The following is a 17742-nucleotide window of genomic DNA, read 5'->3' on the forward strand; positions in this document are numbered from 1 at the left end:
TCTCCGGGACCTTCAGGATCCAAAGTGTCATCGCCTGGTCTGCAGGCAACGCTAGCAACTGAATGAACTTAATGAACACTGTTAGACACGGTATAAAATACAACAGGAATGATGTGGATGATATTGACGGAAGATACCGTTCAACAGAATAAGTGAGTTTTCTTGGTGTCTTTCTAGTTCAGAAAGTTTAGTCAGTCAGCAGCACAACTAGGCTCGGACCTGGCACCAGCGCTCGAAACTAACGGTGTCCCGACGTCCCGGGGACCATAAAAAATGTCATCGGGACACAAAATTATCATATCTGGGACAATCCCGGGACAATGGAAAAAATTAGATCTAGAGACGATAATTCCCCCGGGGGAAATCGTGAGAGTGATGCAGTGCGCGTAGCAGTCACAGTTGCCGGAGCTGAGCTGGACTGTATTTTTGTCTCTCTCTGCTCAGCGCGCGGGTGGGGGAGGAGCACACAAAAAGGGCAGCTTTCCGTCAGAGCGCTCCCTCCAAACAACGGGGGTTTACACGAAAACAGAAGGAGATATTCACAAAATTATTTCACATTGAGTGCCACAAGGGTCTCCTGAACACACTGATGTACTTTTTTTGTCTGTAGTGTAAAAATTGAGGTCACTAGAGCGAGTTAAAAACGAGTGACTTTTCTGATTTAACAGTCAAAGCGCAGCCACGTTTATAATGGCAGTCTATGGGGCTGCGCGCCTGCCCTCTCCTCACTTTCAGGCTTCTCATTCAAAAACTGCAAGTCCTATCGCTCAGGGAGACACATTGTGTGAATCAGGACAAGTGTGGCTACTACTTTTGAGAAAATTATGTGTGTAGAGTGAAAATTGGGGCTGAAAACACAGTTTAAATGAGAAAGTTTGAGCTATTTTTCCAAGCTCTCTACACTGTAACTTAACGAGCTCCACTGGTGTGTAACGCAATAGACACCCATTATAAAGCCGGAATTTCTCCAGGAACCCACATGGTGTTTGAGCTGGGTCTGAGCCAAAAGTATAGAACCTAGCAAAAAGTTGAATGCCAGATCCACAGAGGAGAAGTTTCTCTACGTTTTAAAGTTTGAATCATGTCTCTAGGTGAAAGCATGCCAGAGCAGCGGATGTTTGAAAATGTGTGTAGTTTTTCAAATAATTCCATAGAAATGAATAGGAAATTTATCTAGGTCAAAGAAAATGAAATTAAGCACTGTAAATAATGTAAATGATTTCTATGACTAAAGGTTACAATAAAAAAAAACGTGCATTACATTGCTTTGTTTGCACTTATGATATGACACTTATCCAAAGTGACTTTACGTTTTTTTACAGTGTTACAGTCCCTGTAGCAACGTTGGGGGGGGTAGGTGCTTTGCTCAAGGGCATTTCATCCATTGATGGTATGGCTGATGGCTTTCAAAACATCTCTGAATGGGGCAACAGGTATATTACATAAAAATGGATAACGGTAATGGTGAAAATGATAAGTTGGCCTTATATATGCCAACAGATATTCAAGGTATAAGTAGATGAAATGAACATAAAAGGGGTCTTATTTTCAACTAAAGTGTACTGCAGATGTAGTGAGTTGAAACATTTTCTGAATGAGCTAGTTGGCCCCTTTAAATAAACGGGTATCTATTCATACAGTGAGATCGCCAAAGTTTAATAAACTGAAAATGCAATAACTGTAATTTTGAAGTAGATGATGTATAGTACATGTCACTTGTGTTTTGTGACTTATTGTAAAAATGATATAAAGGGTTCAAAATCGCATAGTTACAAATATAATAGTAACTTCATATGATAATATTAACCACTGGTTATTTCAGAGAGGAAAAAAATGGGGACACTATTGCTTCCATTCGGGACAATACAACACAGAATTCGGGACCACTGGGGGACACAAAGAAAAAAAGTTAATTTCGAGCCCTGCCTGGCACTATGTTGATGTTGCTAATATTTGCACCCACGTTTCGGCAGCGAAAGTTCATAAAATGGATAACGGAAAGTTCATAAAAATGGATAACGGAAAGTTCATAAAAATGGATAACGGTAATGGATAACGGAAAGTTCATAAAAATGGATAACGGTAATGGTGAAAATTATAAGTTGGCCTTATAAGTGCCAACAGATATTCAAGGTATAAGTAGATGAAATGAACATAAAAGGGGTCTTATTTTCAACTAAAGTGTACTGCAGATGTAGGGAGTTGAAACATTTTCTGAATGAGCTAGTTGGCCCCTTTAAATAAACGGGTATCTATTCATACAGTGAGATCGCCAAAGTTTAATAAACTGAAAATGCAATAACTGTAATTTTGAAGTAGATGATGTATAGGACATGTGTCACTTGTGTCTTGTGACTTATTGTAAAAATGATATAAAGGGTTCAAAATCGCATAGTTACAAATATAATAGTAACTTCATATGATAATATTAACCACTGGTTATTTCAGAGAGGAAAAAAATGGGGACACTATCGCTTCCATTCGGGACAATACAACACAGAATTCGGGACCAGTGGGGGACACAAAGAAAAAAAGTTAATTTCGAGCCCTGTGCACGGCGCATGCGCAGAGCTGATTCAGTTCAGAGTGCGCGTGCACTCGGCGGAGGAGCAATTCCAGCGTTATGGACGTGACACTTGAACTCAAAATGGCAACAAATGACCCAGTGCATGTTTTATTGTTTCCCAGTATTTAAACAGGTGTTGCATATTTTAAGGCTGTACCATACTGGAGAAGTGATAGAACAAGAACAATTCCCATAGTACATCTAGGGCATGCCAGAAAATGCCAATAAAAGATGCGTTATGGATGTGACAGAAAAAGTATCACTTTTCTTGGGTGACTGTACATTTTTATCAAACTCTGTGAAATTGTAAACCTAATGTCGAAATGGAGATATCCATTTGATAGAGGGGTCCAAGGTGAATATTAAAAAATCTTTGTTTAAAATATTTTGTATTTCATGCAGAGTTTCAGAAGGAAAAGTCAGCAAACACAAAATAAACTCCTGTGCACGCAGTTCCCAGGAGATGTATTTTCCACAGACCATTTATTTATTCACTTTACTCAAATACAAAGTAAAATGGCAGTAAATCTTCTTTCTTTTCTTGCGTATTGCATCATGAGGCGTTCCTGGCTTGTAAATCTCTTATTTTCGGTGCATGACACATTCACGCAACTGAGCATGCTATGAATTAACAACGACAACGGTCTGCAGTGGCGGCTACACAATTAAACACTCAGCGAACATTTCTCCATTTGTGTATGAAAATACACTCCAACCACTCAGTTTGGTTTCATTTACAACCAACGGTGTCTTTTGATGCCAGCACGTAATTGAACGAGAGAAGACTAGTTTACCGGAGGCAAAATAAGTGTTATCTCTGCTTCTGTTCCCTCCGACAGCCCCGACACACTACTGCCTCCGGGCAATTCCATGTAAATGTCAACCTCACCATGCAAAAATAAAGCAACATGTAATACATCAAAACCACTCCCAGAGATATCACCTAGGTCTGTATTTTACAGATGTGAATAAGTTGAACCAATTTGTAACCAACCTAATATGTCACTGTCAGTCTTTCTTTCTTATAATGTAAAACCCAAGCTAAAATCAACTTTGATCATGTACAATTCTATATTATTGCCACAAGCCACAGAAATGTATGCTAAAATCCACAAAACAGCAAAACAATAGCCATCCTAAATATTATTTAAGAACTTTGATAGTTTTAGCTGATATTTAGAGAGTTTTTCAAAGGGTTATGGTGGTTAAATTGCTGATTTTCTAAACATATGCCATGTCTATTTCAGACGCGTCACATCCATAACGGAATTTCGTCACATCCATAACGCTGACTTTTCCTTCTGAAACTCTGCATGAAATACAAAATATTTTAAACAAAGATTTTTTAATATTCACCTTGGACCCCTCTATCAAACGGATATCTCCATTTCGACATTAGGTTTACAATTTCACAGAGTTTGATAAAAATGTACAGTCACCCAAGAAAAGTGATACTTTTTCTGTCACATCCATAACGCATCTTTTATTGGCATTTTCTGGCATGCCCTAGATGTACTATGGGAATTGTTCTTGTTCTATCACTTCTCCAGTATGGTACAGCCTTAAAATATGCAACACCTGTTTAAATACTGGGAAACAATAAAACATGCACTGGGTCATTTGTTGCCATTTTGAGTTCAAGTGTCACGTCCATAACGCTGGAATTGCTCTTTAACCGTTTAACCATTTAACGACCGGCTGGTTTAGTCAGAGTCAGAAAACAGCCTGCATTATATCTAATCTTATCGAGACACTTATTATATATTTCAAAGAATTACAACAGAATTTGTTGACCAACATGTTTCATAAACACATGTTTTTATATCTGTATTTCCACAGGCTGTTTATGTTGGGTACAACAGGAGCACTTTCAACACCCCGTGTTCACACTCCTCCACTGTCCTGTTCTCACTGCGGTAAACTGATTAAAGCATCTTACCAACATGCGCACAAGTTAAATTAGCAGGTTATCAGCAGTGTTGTAAGACTTCCTTTGCAAAGTATGTTCCAACATAACAGGCTCATGGTATGATAAAACTGTTGAGTTTGACCTGCTGGTTTGCTGCATAATAAGGTAGTGGATGTGCTGGCTTTAGGTTCTGTTTCACCAAATGTTTCTTCCCAGGAATTTCTCCAGAGATTGGTCTTTTGGCTAAGACAGGGGTAAGGAGACCTGTTGGCAGCAGTCAGGTAAAATACACTTAAAACAGCAATAAAAATACACACTAGCACAGGGGTGGCCAACCAGTTGGAGACCAAGAGCCACATTTTTTACTGTATTACCGCAAAGAGCCACATCATACACATGGGCACACGAACATCACCCATCTCTTCCTCTCTCTCTCACACACACACACCCCTCTGCTCAGCCAGATTAATAGTAAATGTCACACACCAACATATTTACTCCTACAGTACTAAGACCACAGGCTGAGGCCAGTCATTTTTAACAATGAACATTGTGTGCACTTACTATGCATGCTGCTTAGTGGGACTCATGGCATTACCAAAAAAAAGCCACACCATACACATGACCGCACATGAACATCGCCCCCCCTCGCTCTCTCTCTCTCACAGACACACACGCTCACGCACCTCTGCTCAGCCAGATTAATAGTAAATGTCACACGCCAACATGAGAGAAATTTACTCCTTCAGTCAGTACTAATACCACAGGCCAGTCATTTACAGCAATCAATATTGTGTGCACTTACTATGCATGTTGCTTAGTGGGACTTCTGACATTCCTTGCCTTGAACAATCCTCTTCAAATCTGCCTTGTATTCCGTCGTTGCCACTCGAAGCAGTTCTTTCACATGGGTTTCAGTCAGAACAGAACGATGCTTTGACTTCACATGTTTCATGGTAGAGAACACAGACTCGCAGACGTATGTTGACCCAAACATTGACAGTATCTTAAGCGCAGCCCGTTTCACATTCGGGTATTTTTCCAATGGCACACTTTTCCAAAACTCAATGGTGCCTTCCCTCAAAACAGGTTTCAGTTGGTCTTCCTCACGAAGATCGATCATCTCCAACTCAGCCGCAGCCTCATCTGTGACAAGCGGGGCTTTCAAACAGTCCATCTCCGCATTGAATGGGTCGACGAGGAACGTAATCTGTGGCCTTTTCAGTTGTATATCACGGAACCGGGTTACAAAGCTTTCGTGCAGGTTTTCAATTAGTGTTGCATATCTGGCTCCTTGCTTATTCAGGGAGGCGGGAAGCTTTGAAATGAGCGAATGACGACTGACATATAAGGCAGAATGGCTTGCCATTACGTTCAACAAAAAAGTATAAACTCTCCTACTCTGTTAAAAATGTCCTATGTTCGTCTTCATATTTTAGTTTTGCTGTGCATTTTTTCATTGCCATTTTGAGAGGCTACTTGACACAAGATACACCTTGCCCAAAAACTTAGCGATTATCTCACGCACATGCGCATTTGACATGACCTGAAAATACCGTAACATACCCAAGCAAAGCGAAGATGCATTTGACTAAAATACCATACTGAACTCAAGCAAAGCGCACACGCACATAAAAAAAAAAAAACACAAACTTTGATATGAACGTAAGAGCCGCATGACACCGGGCAAAGAGCCGCATGCGGCTCGCGAGCCGCGGGTTGGCCACCCCCGCACTAGCACATACAGTGGTGCTTGAAAGTTTGTGAACCCTTTAGAATTTTCTATATTTTTGCATAAATATGACCTAAAACATCATCAGATTTTTACACAAGTCCTAAAAGTAGATAAAGAGAACCCAGTTAAACAAATGAGACAAAAATATTATACTTGGTCATTTATTTATTGAGGAAAATGATCCAATATTACATATCTGTGAGTGGTAAAAGTATGTGAACCTCTAGGATTAGCAGTTAATTTGAAGGTGAAATTAGAGTCAGGTGTGAGTGGGCACCCTGTTTTATTTAAAGAACAGGGATCTATCAAAGTCTGATCTTCACAGCACATGTTTGTGGAAGTGTATCATAGCACGAACAAAGGAGATTTCTGAGGACCTCAAAAAGCGTTGTTGATGCTCATCAGGCTGGAAAAGATTACAAAACCATCTCTAAAGAGTTTGGACTCCACCAATCCACAGTCAGACAGATTGTGTACAAATGGAGGAAATTCAAGACCATTGTTACCCTTCCCAGGAGTGGTCGACCAACAAAGCTCACTCCAAGAGCAAGATGTGTAATAGTTGGCGAGGTCACAAAGGACCCCAGGGTAACTTCTAAGCAACTGAAGGCCTCTCTCACATTGGGTAATGTTCATGAGTCCACCATCAGGAGAACACTGAACAACAATGGTGTGCATGGCAGGGTTGCAAGGAGAAAGCCACTGCTCTCCAAAAAGAACATTGCTGCTCGTCTGCAGTTTGCTAAAGATCACGTGGACAAGCCAGAAGGCTATTGGAAAAATGTTTTGTGGATGGATGAGACCAAAATGGAACTTTTTGGTTTAAATGAGAAGCGTTATGTTTGGAGAAAACACTGCATTCTAAGCACCTTAAGAACCTTATCCCATCTGTGAAACATGGTGGTGGTAGTATCATGGTTTGGGCCTGTTTTGCTGCATCAGGGCCAGGATGGCTTGCCATCATTGCTGTGATGGAGCAATGAATTCTGAATTATACCAGCGAATTCTAAAGGAAAATGTCAGGACATCTGTCCATGAACTGAATCTCAAGAGAAGGTGGGTCATGCAGCAAGACAATGACCCTAAGCACACAAGTCGTTCTACCAAAGAATGGTTAAAGAAGAATAAAGTTAATGTTTTGGAATGGCCAAGTCAAAGTCCTGACCTTAATCCAATCGAAATGTTGTGGAAGGACCTGAAGCGAGCAGCTCACGTGAGGAAACCCACCAACATCCCAGAGTTGAAGCTGTACTGTACGGAGGAATGGGCTAAAATTCCTCCAAGCTGGTGTGCAGGACTGATCAACAGTTACCGGAAACGTTTAGTTGCAGTTATTGCTGCACAAAGGGGTCACGCCAGATACTGAAAGCAAAGGTTCACATACTTTTGCCACTCACAGATATGTAATATTGGATCATTTTCCTCAATAAATAAATTACCAAGTATAGTAAGTAAGTCCTGCACACCGGCTTGGAGGAATTTTAGCCCATTCCTCCGTACAGAACAGCTTCAACTCTGGGATGTTGGTGGGTTTCCTCACATGAACTGCTCGCTTCAGGTCCTTCCACAACATTTTGATTGTATTAAGGTCAGGACTTTGACTTGGCCATTCCAAAACATTAACTTTATTCTTCTTTAACAGTTCTTTGTTAGAACGACTTGTGTGCTTAGGGTCGTTGTCTTGCTGCATGACCCACCTTCTCTTGAGATTCAGTTCATGGACAGATGTCCTGACATTTTCCTTTAGAATTCGCTGGTATAATTCAGAATTCATTGTTCTATTAATGATGGCAAGCCGTCCTGGCCCAGATGCAGCAAAACAGGCCCAAACCATGATACTACCACCACCATGTTTCACAGATGGGATAAGGTTCTTATGCTGGAATGCAGTGTTTTCCTTTCTCCAAACATAACGCTTCTCACTTAAACCAAAAAGTTCTATTTTGGTCTCATCCGTCCACAAAACATTTTTCCAATAGCCTTCTGGCTTGTCCACGTGATCTTTAGCAAACTGCAGACGAGCAGCAATGTTCTTGTTCAGTGTTTTCCTGATGGTGGACTCATGAACATTAACATTAGCCAATGTGAGAGAGGCCTTCAGTTGCTTAGAAGTTACCCTGGGGTCCTTTGTGACCTTGCCGACTATTACATGCCTTGCTCTTAGAGTGATCTTTGTTGGTCAACCACTCCTGGGGAGGGTAACAATGGTCTTGAATTTCCTCCATTTGTACACAATCTGTCTGACTGTGGATTGGTGGAGTCCAAACTCTTTAGAGATGGTTTTGTAACCTTTTCCAGCCTGATCAGCATCAACAACGCTTTTTCTGAGGTCCTCAGAAATCTCCTTCGTTCGTGCCATGATACACTTCCACAAACATGTGTTGTGAAGATCAGACTTTGATAGATCCCTGTTCTTTAAATAAAACAGGGTGCCCACTCACACCTGATTGTCATCCCACTGATTGAAAGCACCTGACTCTAATTTCACCTTCAAATTAACTGCTAATCTTAGAGGTTCACATACTTTTGCCACTCACAGATATGTAATATTGGATCATTTTCCTCAATAAATAAATGACCAAGCATAATATTTTTTGTCTCATTTGCTTAACTGGGTTCTCTTTATCTACTTTTAGGACTTGTGTGAAAATCTGATGATGTTTTCGGTCATATTTATGCAGAAATATAGAAAATTCTAAAGGGTTCACAAACTTTCAAGCACCACTGTATATACTATAAAGTAATACTTGTGTTATTATCTTTACAGAATAGGGACAGCCCACTGATACACACGTTAAGTCAGAACAACACTGTTTGCAAGGAGGATGAGAGGTCAACAAAGATGGACCAATCAAAAGGTAAGACATTTAGGCTAAACATCAGTAAAAAGTGTTTGTGACAGACCTATATATATCTCATCTCATTATCTCTAGCCGCTTTATCCTTCTACAGGGTCGCAGGCAAGCTGGAGCCTATCCCAGCTGACTACGGGCGAAAGGCGGGGTACACCCTGGACAAGTCGCCAGGTCATCACAGGGCTGACACATAGACACAGACAACCATTCACACCTACGGTCAATTTAGAGTCACCAGTTAACCTAACCTGCATGTCTTTGAACTGTGGGGGAAACCGGAGCACCCGGAGGAAACCCACGCGGACACGGGGAGAACATGCAAACTCCACACAGAAAGGCCCTCGCCGGCCCCGGGGCTCGAACCCAGGACCTTCTTGCTGTGAGGCGACAGCGCTAACCACTACACCACCGTGCCGCCCACATATATAGCGTGGACAATGTGTGGGTGGAGCACAGAGGACGGCAGGACAACGTTTGGAAGTAGAGACAGCGTATTTATTAATCAACTTTTCAGTCTAACGCTCGCATGCACGCACACAGACACACACTCAGGCTCCAATCCCGGGTCGCGCTCCCTCTGCTCTCTCTCAGCCTCCTTAAATAGGGAGCGGTTTACTGGGAAAACACACACAAAACACAGGTTAATTACCGTCAGGTGAAGCGATTCTGCCACTCACCTTCCCTGGCTCCACCCTCCTGTCACAGACCGGTGCTTGACCACGCCCCCGCTGCCACATACCCCCACCGCCCGACTCAGGCCGGGCGCCCGTCCGGCCCGCAGCCGACTCCCCCCCTTGACGGGAGAGGAAGTCCGCCACGACCATCTGCGCCCCCGGCCTGTGGACCACCTTGAAGTTGAAGGGTTGGAGTGCCAGATACCAACGGGTGATCCGCGCGTTGGCATCCTTCATGCGGTGGAGCCACTGGAGGGGCGTGTGGTCCGAACAGAGGGTGAAAGAGCGCCCCAGCAGGTAGTAACGGAGGGCGAGGACCGCCCACTTGATTGCCAGGCACTCTTTCTCAATTGTGCTGTAGCGCCCCTCATGCACTGACAGCTTGCAGCTGATGTATAGGACCGGGTGGTCCTCCCCCTCCACCTGCTGGGACAAAACAGCCCCCCGCCCTCTGTCCGACGCATCCGTCTGTAACAAAAAAGGGAGAGAGAAGTCAGGGGAGTGTAAGAGTGGCCCCCCGCACAGTGCAGCCTTTACCTCAGAGAAAGCCCGCTGGCACTGCTCCATCCACTGGACCGGATCTGGCGCCCCCTTTTTAGTGAGGTCAGTCAGCGGGCTGGTGACGTGTGAATAATTAGGTATAAACCTACGATAGTAGCCAGCCAGCCCCAGGAACTGTCTCACCCCCTTTTTGGTCTTGGGCCTCGGGCAGGCCGCAATCGCTGCTGTCTTATTAATTTGGGGACGCACCTGCCCGTTGCCCAAGTGGAAGCCCAGATACCGTACTTCCACCCGCCCAATCGCACACTTCTTCGGGTTGGCAGTGAGTCCCGCCCGCCTCAGTGACCTAAGGACGGCCCTCAGGTGTTGCAGGTGCCGCTGCCAGTCATTACTATAAATGATGATGTCGTCTAGGTACGCGGCCGCATAGGTGGCGTGCGGCCGGAGGACCCGGTCCATCAGCCGCTGAAACGTAGCGGGCGCCCCAAACAGCCCAAACGGAAGTGTGACGAACTGGTGTAAGCCGAACGGTGTGGAAAAGGCCGTTTTCTTGCGGGATAATGGAGTCAAGGGGATCTGCCAATATCCCTTCGTCAAATCCAGTGTCGAGTAAAAGCGAGCCGTGCCTAGTCGATCGAGCAGCTCATCAATACGAGGCATTGGGTACGCGTCGAATTTAGACACCGCATTGACTTTTCTATAGTCCACACAGAACCGGACCGACCCGTCGGCCTTGGGAACCAAGACCACCGGGCTGCTCCAGTCACTGTGGGACTCCTCGACGATGCCCATTTCGAGCATGGCCTGAAGTTCTTCCTGAACCACCTTTTTTTTGTGTTCGGGTAATCTATAAGGACGGCTACGCACTACCACCCCCGGGGGCGTCTCTATGTGGTGTTCTATGAGGTTAGTGCGACCGGGCAGGGGCGAGAACACATCCGAAAACTCGGCCTGCAACTGGGCGACCTCCGTGAGTTGGGTCGGGGAGAGGTGGTCTCCACAGGGGACCGGAGAGGTACGTGATGCCAATGACCCTTTAGGGACCTCCGGCCCCAGCTCCGCCTTCTCCGGAACTACCGACACCAACACCACGGGGACCTTCTCGTTCCAGAGTTTCAGCAGATTGAGGTGGTAGATCTGTAGTGCCCCCTCCCTGTCCGTTCGCCTAACCTCATAGTCGACGTCCCCGACTCGCCGTGTGACCTCAAAGGGTCTTTGCCACTTGGTGATTAATTTGGAGCTCGACGTGGGCAACAGGACGAGTACCTTATCTCCTGGAGTGAACTCTCTAAGGCGCGTGCCCTTGTTGTACAGGCGGGCTTGCCGTTCCTGGGCCTGCCACAAATTCTCCTGAGTTAGGTGGGTGAGCGTGTGGAGTTTTGCGCGCAGATCCATAACGTACTGAATTTCGTTTTTGCTCTGTGAAGGTCCCTCCTCCCAATTTTCCCGCAGTACATCTAAGATGCCGCGTGGCTTACGCCCATATAATAATTCAAACGGGGAGAACCCTGTGGAGGCTTGGGGGACCTCTCGCACTGCAAACAACAAGGGTTCGAGCCACTTATCCCAGTTACGTGTGTCCTCACTTACAAATTTTTTAATAATATTCTTGAGGGTGCGATTGAACTGTTCAACTAAACCGTCCGTCTGTGGGTGATAAACGTTGGTGCGGATCGGTTTAATACCCAGTAGCCCATACAGTTCGCTCAGTGTTCGTGACATAAACGAGGTGCCTTGGTCAGTCAGAATCTCTTTCGGGATTCCAACCCGGGAGATGACGTGGAAGAGGGCCTCTGCAATACTGCGTGCTGAGATATTGCGAAGAGGCACTGCTCCTCACCCTGTCGCGGAGATGACGTGGACGGCTCTGCGACCGCAGCTCCAGCCAAAGCGACACCGGGACCCTCCCCCGTCAACCGGCAGGACCCACTCTTTACTAGGCGTGCCATTAAACCCCGAAATCCCGGCCAATCAGTCCCCAAGATCAAAGAGTGGGTAAGGCGAGGATTAACCGCCGCCTTCACTATCGATTTTTCCCCTCTAAAATATATGTGGACCGACACCAACGGGTAGCTGTGAATATCCCCGTGCACACACAACACCTTCACCCCTTGTGCTCCCCCCAATGCCTCGTCTTGCACCAGGCTTTGGCGGATCGAAGTCTGATTGCAGCCTGAATCCACCAACGCCTGATATGTAGCCCCTTGTACACTTACCGGTATGCGATACGCTCCGGCCCGATCGAGGGCAGCCTATGGCGCGTCGGGGATCCGCACCACCGCCCCCACCTCCATCGCTGCACATTGTTGCTGCAGGTGGCCCGGTTCCCCGCAGCGCCAGCAAACCGGCCCGGGCCTTCCCTCTGCAGCTGTGTTCTGGGGCTCACTCACCTGAGGGGGGGGAGAGACAGACACAGAAGGGAGAAATGGGAGGGCACCACGGGTGCGGCGGGCCAGCTGGGGTGGAGCCGGCCCCCGCCTCCGTGGTGGGGGAATGGGGCGAGGACGGGACACGGGAGGAGGGGGGGGGAGACAGAGAGAGAGGAGAGAGAAGACGATGTCATCCGTTGTCCTGCCGCCGGAACAGCTGCCAGATGATCCTCCGCCAGTCCTACGGCCTGATCCAGCGACGCCGGGCGGTGGCACTGGACCCACTCTGCGGTTCCGGCTGGTAAGCGGGCGATGAACTGTTCCAGCGCCACCTGGTCGATGATTCCCTCGGCGTCGCGATCTTCGGCCCTCAGCCACCGCCAGCAGGCGTCCCGGAGCTGCTGGCCGAACGCGAACGGGCTGCCGACTTCCTCCATCCGCAGCGCGCGGAAGCGCTGGCGCTGCTGCTCCAGCGTGCGCCCTACGCGCTGGAGGACGGCCCGGCGAAGGTCAGCGTAGGCCAGCCGGCGGTTGGCGGGGAGCTGTAGTGCGGCCAGCTGCGCCTCTCCCGTCAGGAGGGGGAGGAGGCGCGCCACGCGCTGCTCCATCGGCCACCCCAAGGCTTCGGCGACTTGCTCGAACAAGGTGATGAAAGCCTCGGGGTCGTCCTGCGGGCCCATCTTGGACAAAGTGAGGGGAGACGGGCCCGCGGCCGGGGTGCTGGTGGACCCCGCCGACGCGAGGAGCCGCCGGAACGCCTCTCGGTCTTCCTGCTGGGCCAGCACTAGGGCTTCGAAGCGGCGCTCCTGCTCCTTTCGGAGCGTGACGAGTGCCTGGTGCTGGCTCTGCTGAGCCGTGGCGAGGGCGTGGACCAAGTCCGCGAACGGGGAGGATTCCATGGAGCTGCAGAACTGGTGCTCCACCTTTTCCCGGGTTTCGGCACCACTGTAGCGCGGACAATGTGTGGGTGGAGCACAGAGGACGGCAGGACAACGTTTGGAGGTAGAGACAGCGTATTTATTAATCAACTTTTCAGTCTAACGCTCGCACGCACGCACACAGACACACACTCAGCCTCCAATCCCGGGTCGCGCTCCCTCTGCTCTCTCTCAGCCTCCTTAAATAGGGAGTGGTTTACTGGGAAAACACACACAAAACACAGGTTAATTACTGTCAGGTGAAGCGATTCTGCCACTCACCTTCCCTGGCTCCACCCTCCTGTCACAGACCGGTGCTTGACCACGCCCCCGCTGCCACAATATAATATATGTGTGTGTGTGTGTGTTATTTACCAGCTGGGAGAGCTGTATGGTGAAATACCGTGACCGAGGTCTTGAAAGTACTGAGCGAGGCCCTCTGGGCTGAGGTCAGTATTCAAGGCCGAGGTCACAGTATTTCACCATACGGACCGACCTTAAGCTGGTAAATAATATATTTATTTTTTCTTTACCAAATTCTAACAGAAAACGAGAGCGCCCGAAAGGGAAAACTGAGCCGAGCCGCCATTTTGAATCCTCATTCACGGCTGTAATGCAAATTGCTTCCTCCTCGGTATACAAGTGCACTTCCATGGCAGGAAAAAGCTACATTTTGCCGCCTATGTAGTCCCCTATTTATACAAATAGGAGTCATTCAGGATTCAGCCATGTTTTTGCTCGGCGTTAGCAAATTACAGGTTTTAGCTTTCTCCTGAAATGTTTTCTTTTATTTCTTCTTCCTCAGGGTAGTAAAACTCGCTTTCGCTGTGAACACTGTCGTTATCGCTATCCATGCTGTAAAATTAATGCTATTCTCCTGAGAAATGCTGGCAAATATTTATAAGATTTTTGATAATCTTATAAATAAATCTCATTAAAAAAAAAGATAAATGTTGACAAAAAAATGCTACTATGTTAGTTGTTGTGACCGAGCGAGTCGCCAGAGGTCCGTAACCGGCGGTCCGTACTGTAGGATACGGACCCGCTCGCCAGCCAATCAGAGCGCAGGATTTGGACCGTGAAAAAAATAAACATATTTATTCAAACTCAAAGCAAGTTATTTTATCTTAGTATATTGGTCAGAGTATCGCACAGTGGTTCTGCAGTAGCTACCTCACAACTCCAGGTCTGGGTTCCATGCCATTTATCCTCATCATGCACATAAATGATCAAATACACTACAGTTTGTAAAATATACGCTTCTGTGCAACTTAATGAAGTCTCTCCACCTAGTTGCTGTTTCTTGTCATTGCAGTGATGTTTACCCTATCTTTCCTGGTTTCATTGTTAGTGATTAGTTGTGGTATTGATTCGGGGGGCCCAGTGACTGCGGCAATGACTCCAAAATCCAAAAGAGTCTATACAGATGCCAACCAACCTCAGTCGAACCCTGTAACCTCAGTTCAAGATCCCAAACCTCTGTTCACACATGGCCTGTCACAGTGTAGTGGACAGAGTGCAGTAGGCAGTAAGAGAAGTGTAAGAGAACAGGTGCGAGGAACGTCTAAAGTCAAAAAGGGCAAAGGCAGAATTTCTAAAAGCAGGTTAGTCAAGTTTCACAGACAAACTACTAACCTAAGGACTCAAATATCTGATTGGTAATAATCCATTAGTAATACATTAGTACAGTTTTCAGTATTGGCCAGTTTATTTGTTATCACTGATCTTCTCTATGCTTAGGTCACTGGAGTCAGGGTGCAGGAATTTATCTTCTGAAATAAGTGAGACTGTGAAGAGTGTCAACTTCCCTCATCTGCCCACAAGACGTCAGCAGATACCCAGAGCAGGTGCCTCCTTCTGCACTGCTTACATTGTACAATAGAACTGTTTATATTCTTATGCATAATCAAAATGAGTGTTTGCCATAAGGTATCTAACACAGAATATTTCCAAAGACATGAAAATTTTCTGAGCATTGCTATGTCTCTCTGTGCACAGTGTTTCCGTAATTTAACAACTTTAAGTTTCTACAGCTTCCCAGTTTGGAGTGATCTCAGGAGACAATGGTTAGCCTAACTTACATCGTGCCGTTTCACCCTTCCCACCTGTACAAAGTTCATGACATGGTGTTAGCAATATTTACTTTTATAGAGTATGGCCTATCATGATAAAAAAAAACTGACATGTTAAAAGAACCCCTCCTAGAACTGCCACCTTATTGTGGTGGAGGGGTTTGTGTGCTTGAATGATCCTAGGAGCTATGTTGTCGGGGGCATTATGCCCCTGTTAGGGTTTCCCAAGGCAGACAGGTCCTAGGTGACAGGCCAGACCGAGAGCAGTTCACCAAAAAAAAACCCTATGGAGAAAAAATCCAGGACCGTGACGTCGCCCGGTAGGACGCAGCCGGGGCCCCACCCTGGAGCCAGGCCCGGGGTTGGGGCTCGTATGCGAGCGCTTGGTGGCCGGGCCTTTGCCCATGGGGCCCGGCCGGGCTCAGCCCGAAGAGGTGACGTGGGCCCGACCTCCTGTGGGTTCACCACCCACAGAGGTAGCAGTAGGGGTTTGGTGCAGTGTGGATTGGGTGGCAGTCGAAGGCAGGGGCCTCGACGACCTGATCCCCGGACACAGCGGCTGGCTGTTGGGACATGGAATGTCACTTCGCTGGGGGGGAAGGAGCCTGAGCTTGTGCGGGAGGTTGAGAGGTACCGGCTAGAGATAGTCGGGCTCACCTCCACGCACAGCTTGGGCTCTGGAACCCAGCTCCTCGAGAGGGGCTGGACTTTCCACTTCTCTGGAGTCGCCCATGGTGAGCGGCGGCGGGCTGGTGTGGGCTTCCTTATAGCTCCCCAGCTCAGCCGCCATGTGTTGGAGTTTACCCCAGTGAACGAGAGGGTCGCCTCTCTGCGCCTTCGGATTGGGGAGAGGGCTCTTGCTGTTGTTTGTGCCTACGGGCCAAATAGCAGTATAGAGTATCCGGCCTTCTTGGAGTCCCTGGGAGAGGTACTGAGGGGTGCTCAGACTGGGGACTCCATTGTGCTACTGGGGGACTTCAATGCTCACGTGGGCGATGACAGTGACACCTGGAGGGGCGTGGTTGGGAGGAACGGCCTCCCCGATCTGAACCCGAGTGGTGTTTTGTTATTGGACTTCTGTGCTAGTCACGGTTTGTCCATAACGAACACCATGTTCGAGCATAGGGGTGTCCATAAGTGCACGTGGCACCAGGACACCTTAGGTCGGAGGTCGATGATCGACTTTGTAGTCGTGTCATCTGATCTCCGACCCTATGTCTTGGACACTCGGGTGAAGAGAGGGGCTGAGTTGTCAACTGATCACCACCTGGTGGTGAGTTGGATCCGCTGGCGGAGGAGGAAGCTGGACAGACCTGGCAGGCCCAAACGTATGGTGAGGGTCTGCTGGGAACGTCTGGCCGAGCACTCTGTTGGGGAGGTCTTTAACTCCCACCTCCGGGAGAGCTTTTCCCAGCTTCCAAGGGAGGCGGGGGACATTGAGTCTGAGTGGACCATGTTCTCTACCTCCATTGTGGACGCAGCTGTTCGGAGCTGTGGCCGCAAGGTCTCCGGTGCCTGTCGTGGCGGCAATCCCCGAACCCAGTGGTGGACACCGGAAGTAAGGGATGCCGTCAAGCTGAAGAAGGAGTCCTATCGGGCCATGTTGACCTCCGGGACTCCTGAGGCAGCCGACGGGTATCGGCAGGCCAGGCGTGCTGCAGCTCGGGCAGTTGCGGAGGCAAAAACTCGGAACTGGGAGGAGTTCGGGGAGGCCATGGAGAAGGACTATCGGTCGGCCTCGAAGAAATTCTGGCAAACCGTCCGGCGCCTCAGGAGGGGGAAGCAGTACTCTGCCAACACTGTTTACAGTGCGGGTGGGGAGCTGTTGACCTCGACTGGGGACATTGTCGGGCGGTGGAAGGAATACTTTGAGGATCTCCTCAATCCCACCGTCATGTCTTCCACTGAGGAGACTGAGGCTGATGACTCAGAGGTGGACTCGTCCATTACCCAAGCCGAAGTCACTGAGGTGGTTTGCAAGCTCCTCGGTGGCAAGGCACCGGGGGTGGATGAGATCCGCCCTGAGTATCTCAAGTCTCTGGATGTTGTGGGGCTGTCTTGGTTGACACGCCTCTGCAACATCGCGTGGCGGTCGGGGACAGTGCCTCTGGAGTGGCAGACTGGGGTGGTGGTCCCTCTTTTTA

General features: G+C 47.7%; 1 protein-coding gene across 3 annotated transcripts in view; it reads left to right on the top strand.

Moving 5' to 3' along the window:
* The window catches only part of ankrd31 (ankyrin repeat domain 31), a 79783-nt gene that overhangs the window by 18595 nt on the left and 43446 nt on the right, over nt 1–17742 (top strand). Inside the window, exons 1-5 of one of the 3 annotated variants that reach the window (XM_060906968.1) lie at nt 1350–1433; nt 4406–4482; nt 4692–4756; nt 8978–9068; nt 15267–15373. The gene's annotated coding sequence lies outside the window, so the exon portion shown is untranslated. Of the gene's footprint in view, nt 1–1349; nt 1434–4405; nt 4483–4691; nt 4757–8977; nt 9069–14932; nt 15131–15266; nt 15374–17742 lie in introns of those variants that run through there. The other 2 variants (XM_060906967.1, XM_060906969.1) reach the window with 2 other exon arrangements.

This window comes from Neoarius graeffei, chromosome 24, assembly GCF_027579695.1.
Source record: "Neoarius graeffei isolate fNeoGra1 chromosome 24, fNeoGra1.pri, whole genome shotgun sequence".
Classification (NCBI taxonomy): domain Eukaryota; kingdom Metazoa; phylum Chordata; class Actinopteri; order Siluriformes; family Ariidae; genus Neoarius; species Neoarius graeffei.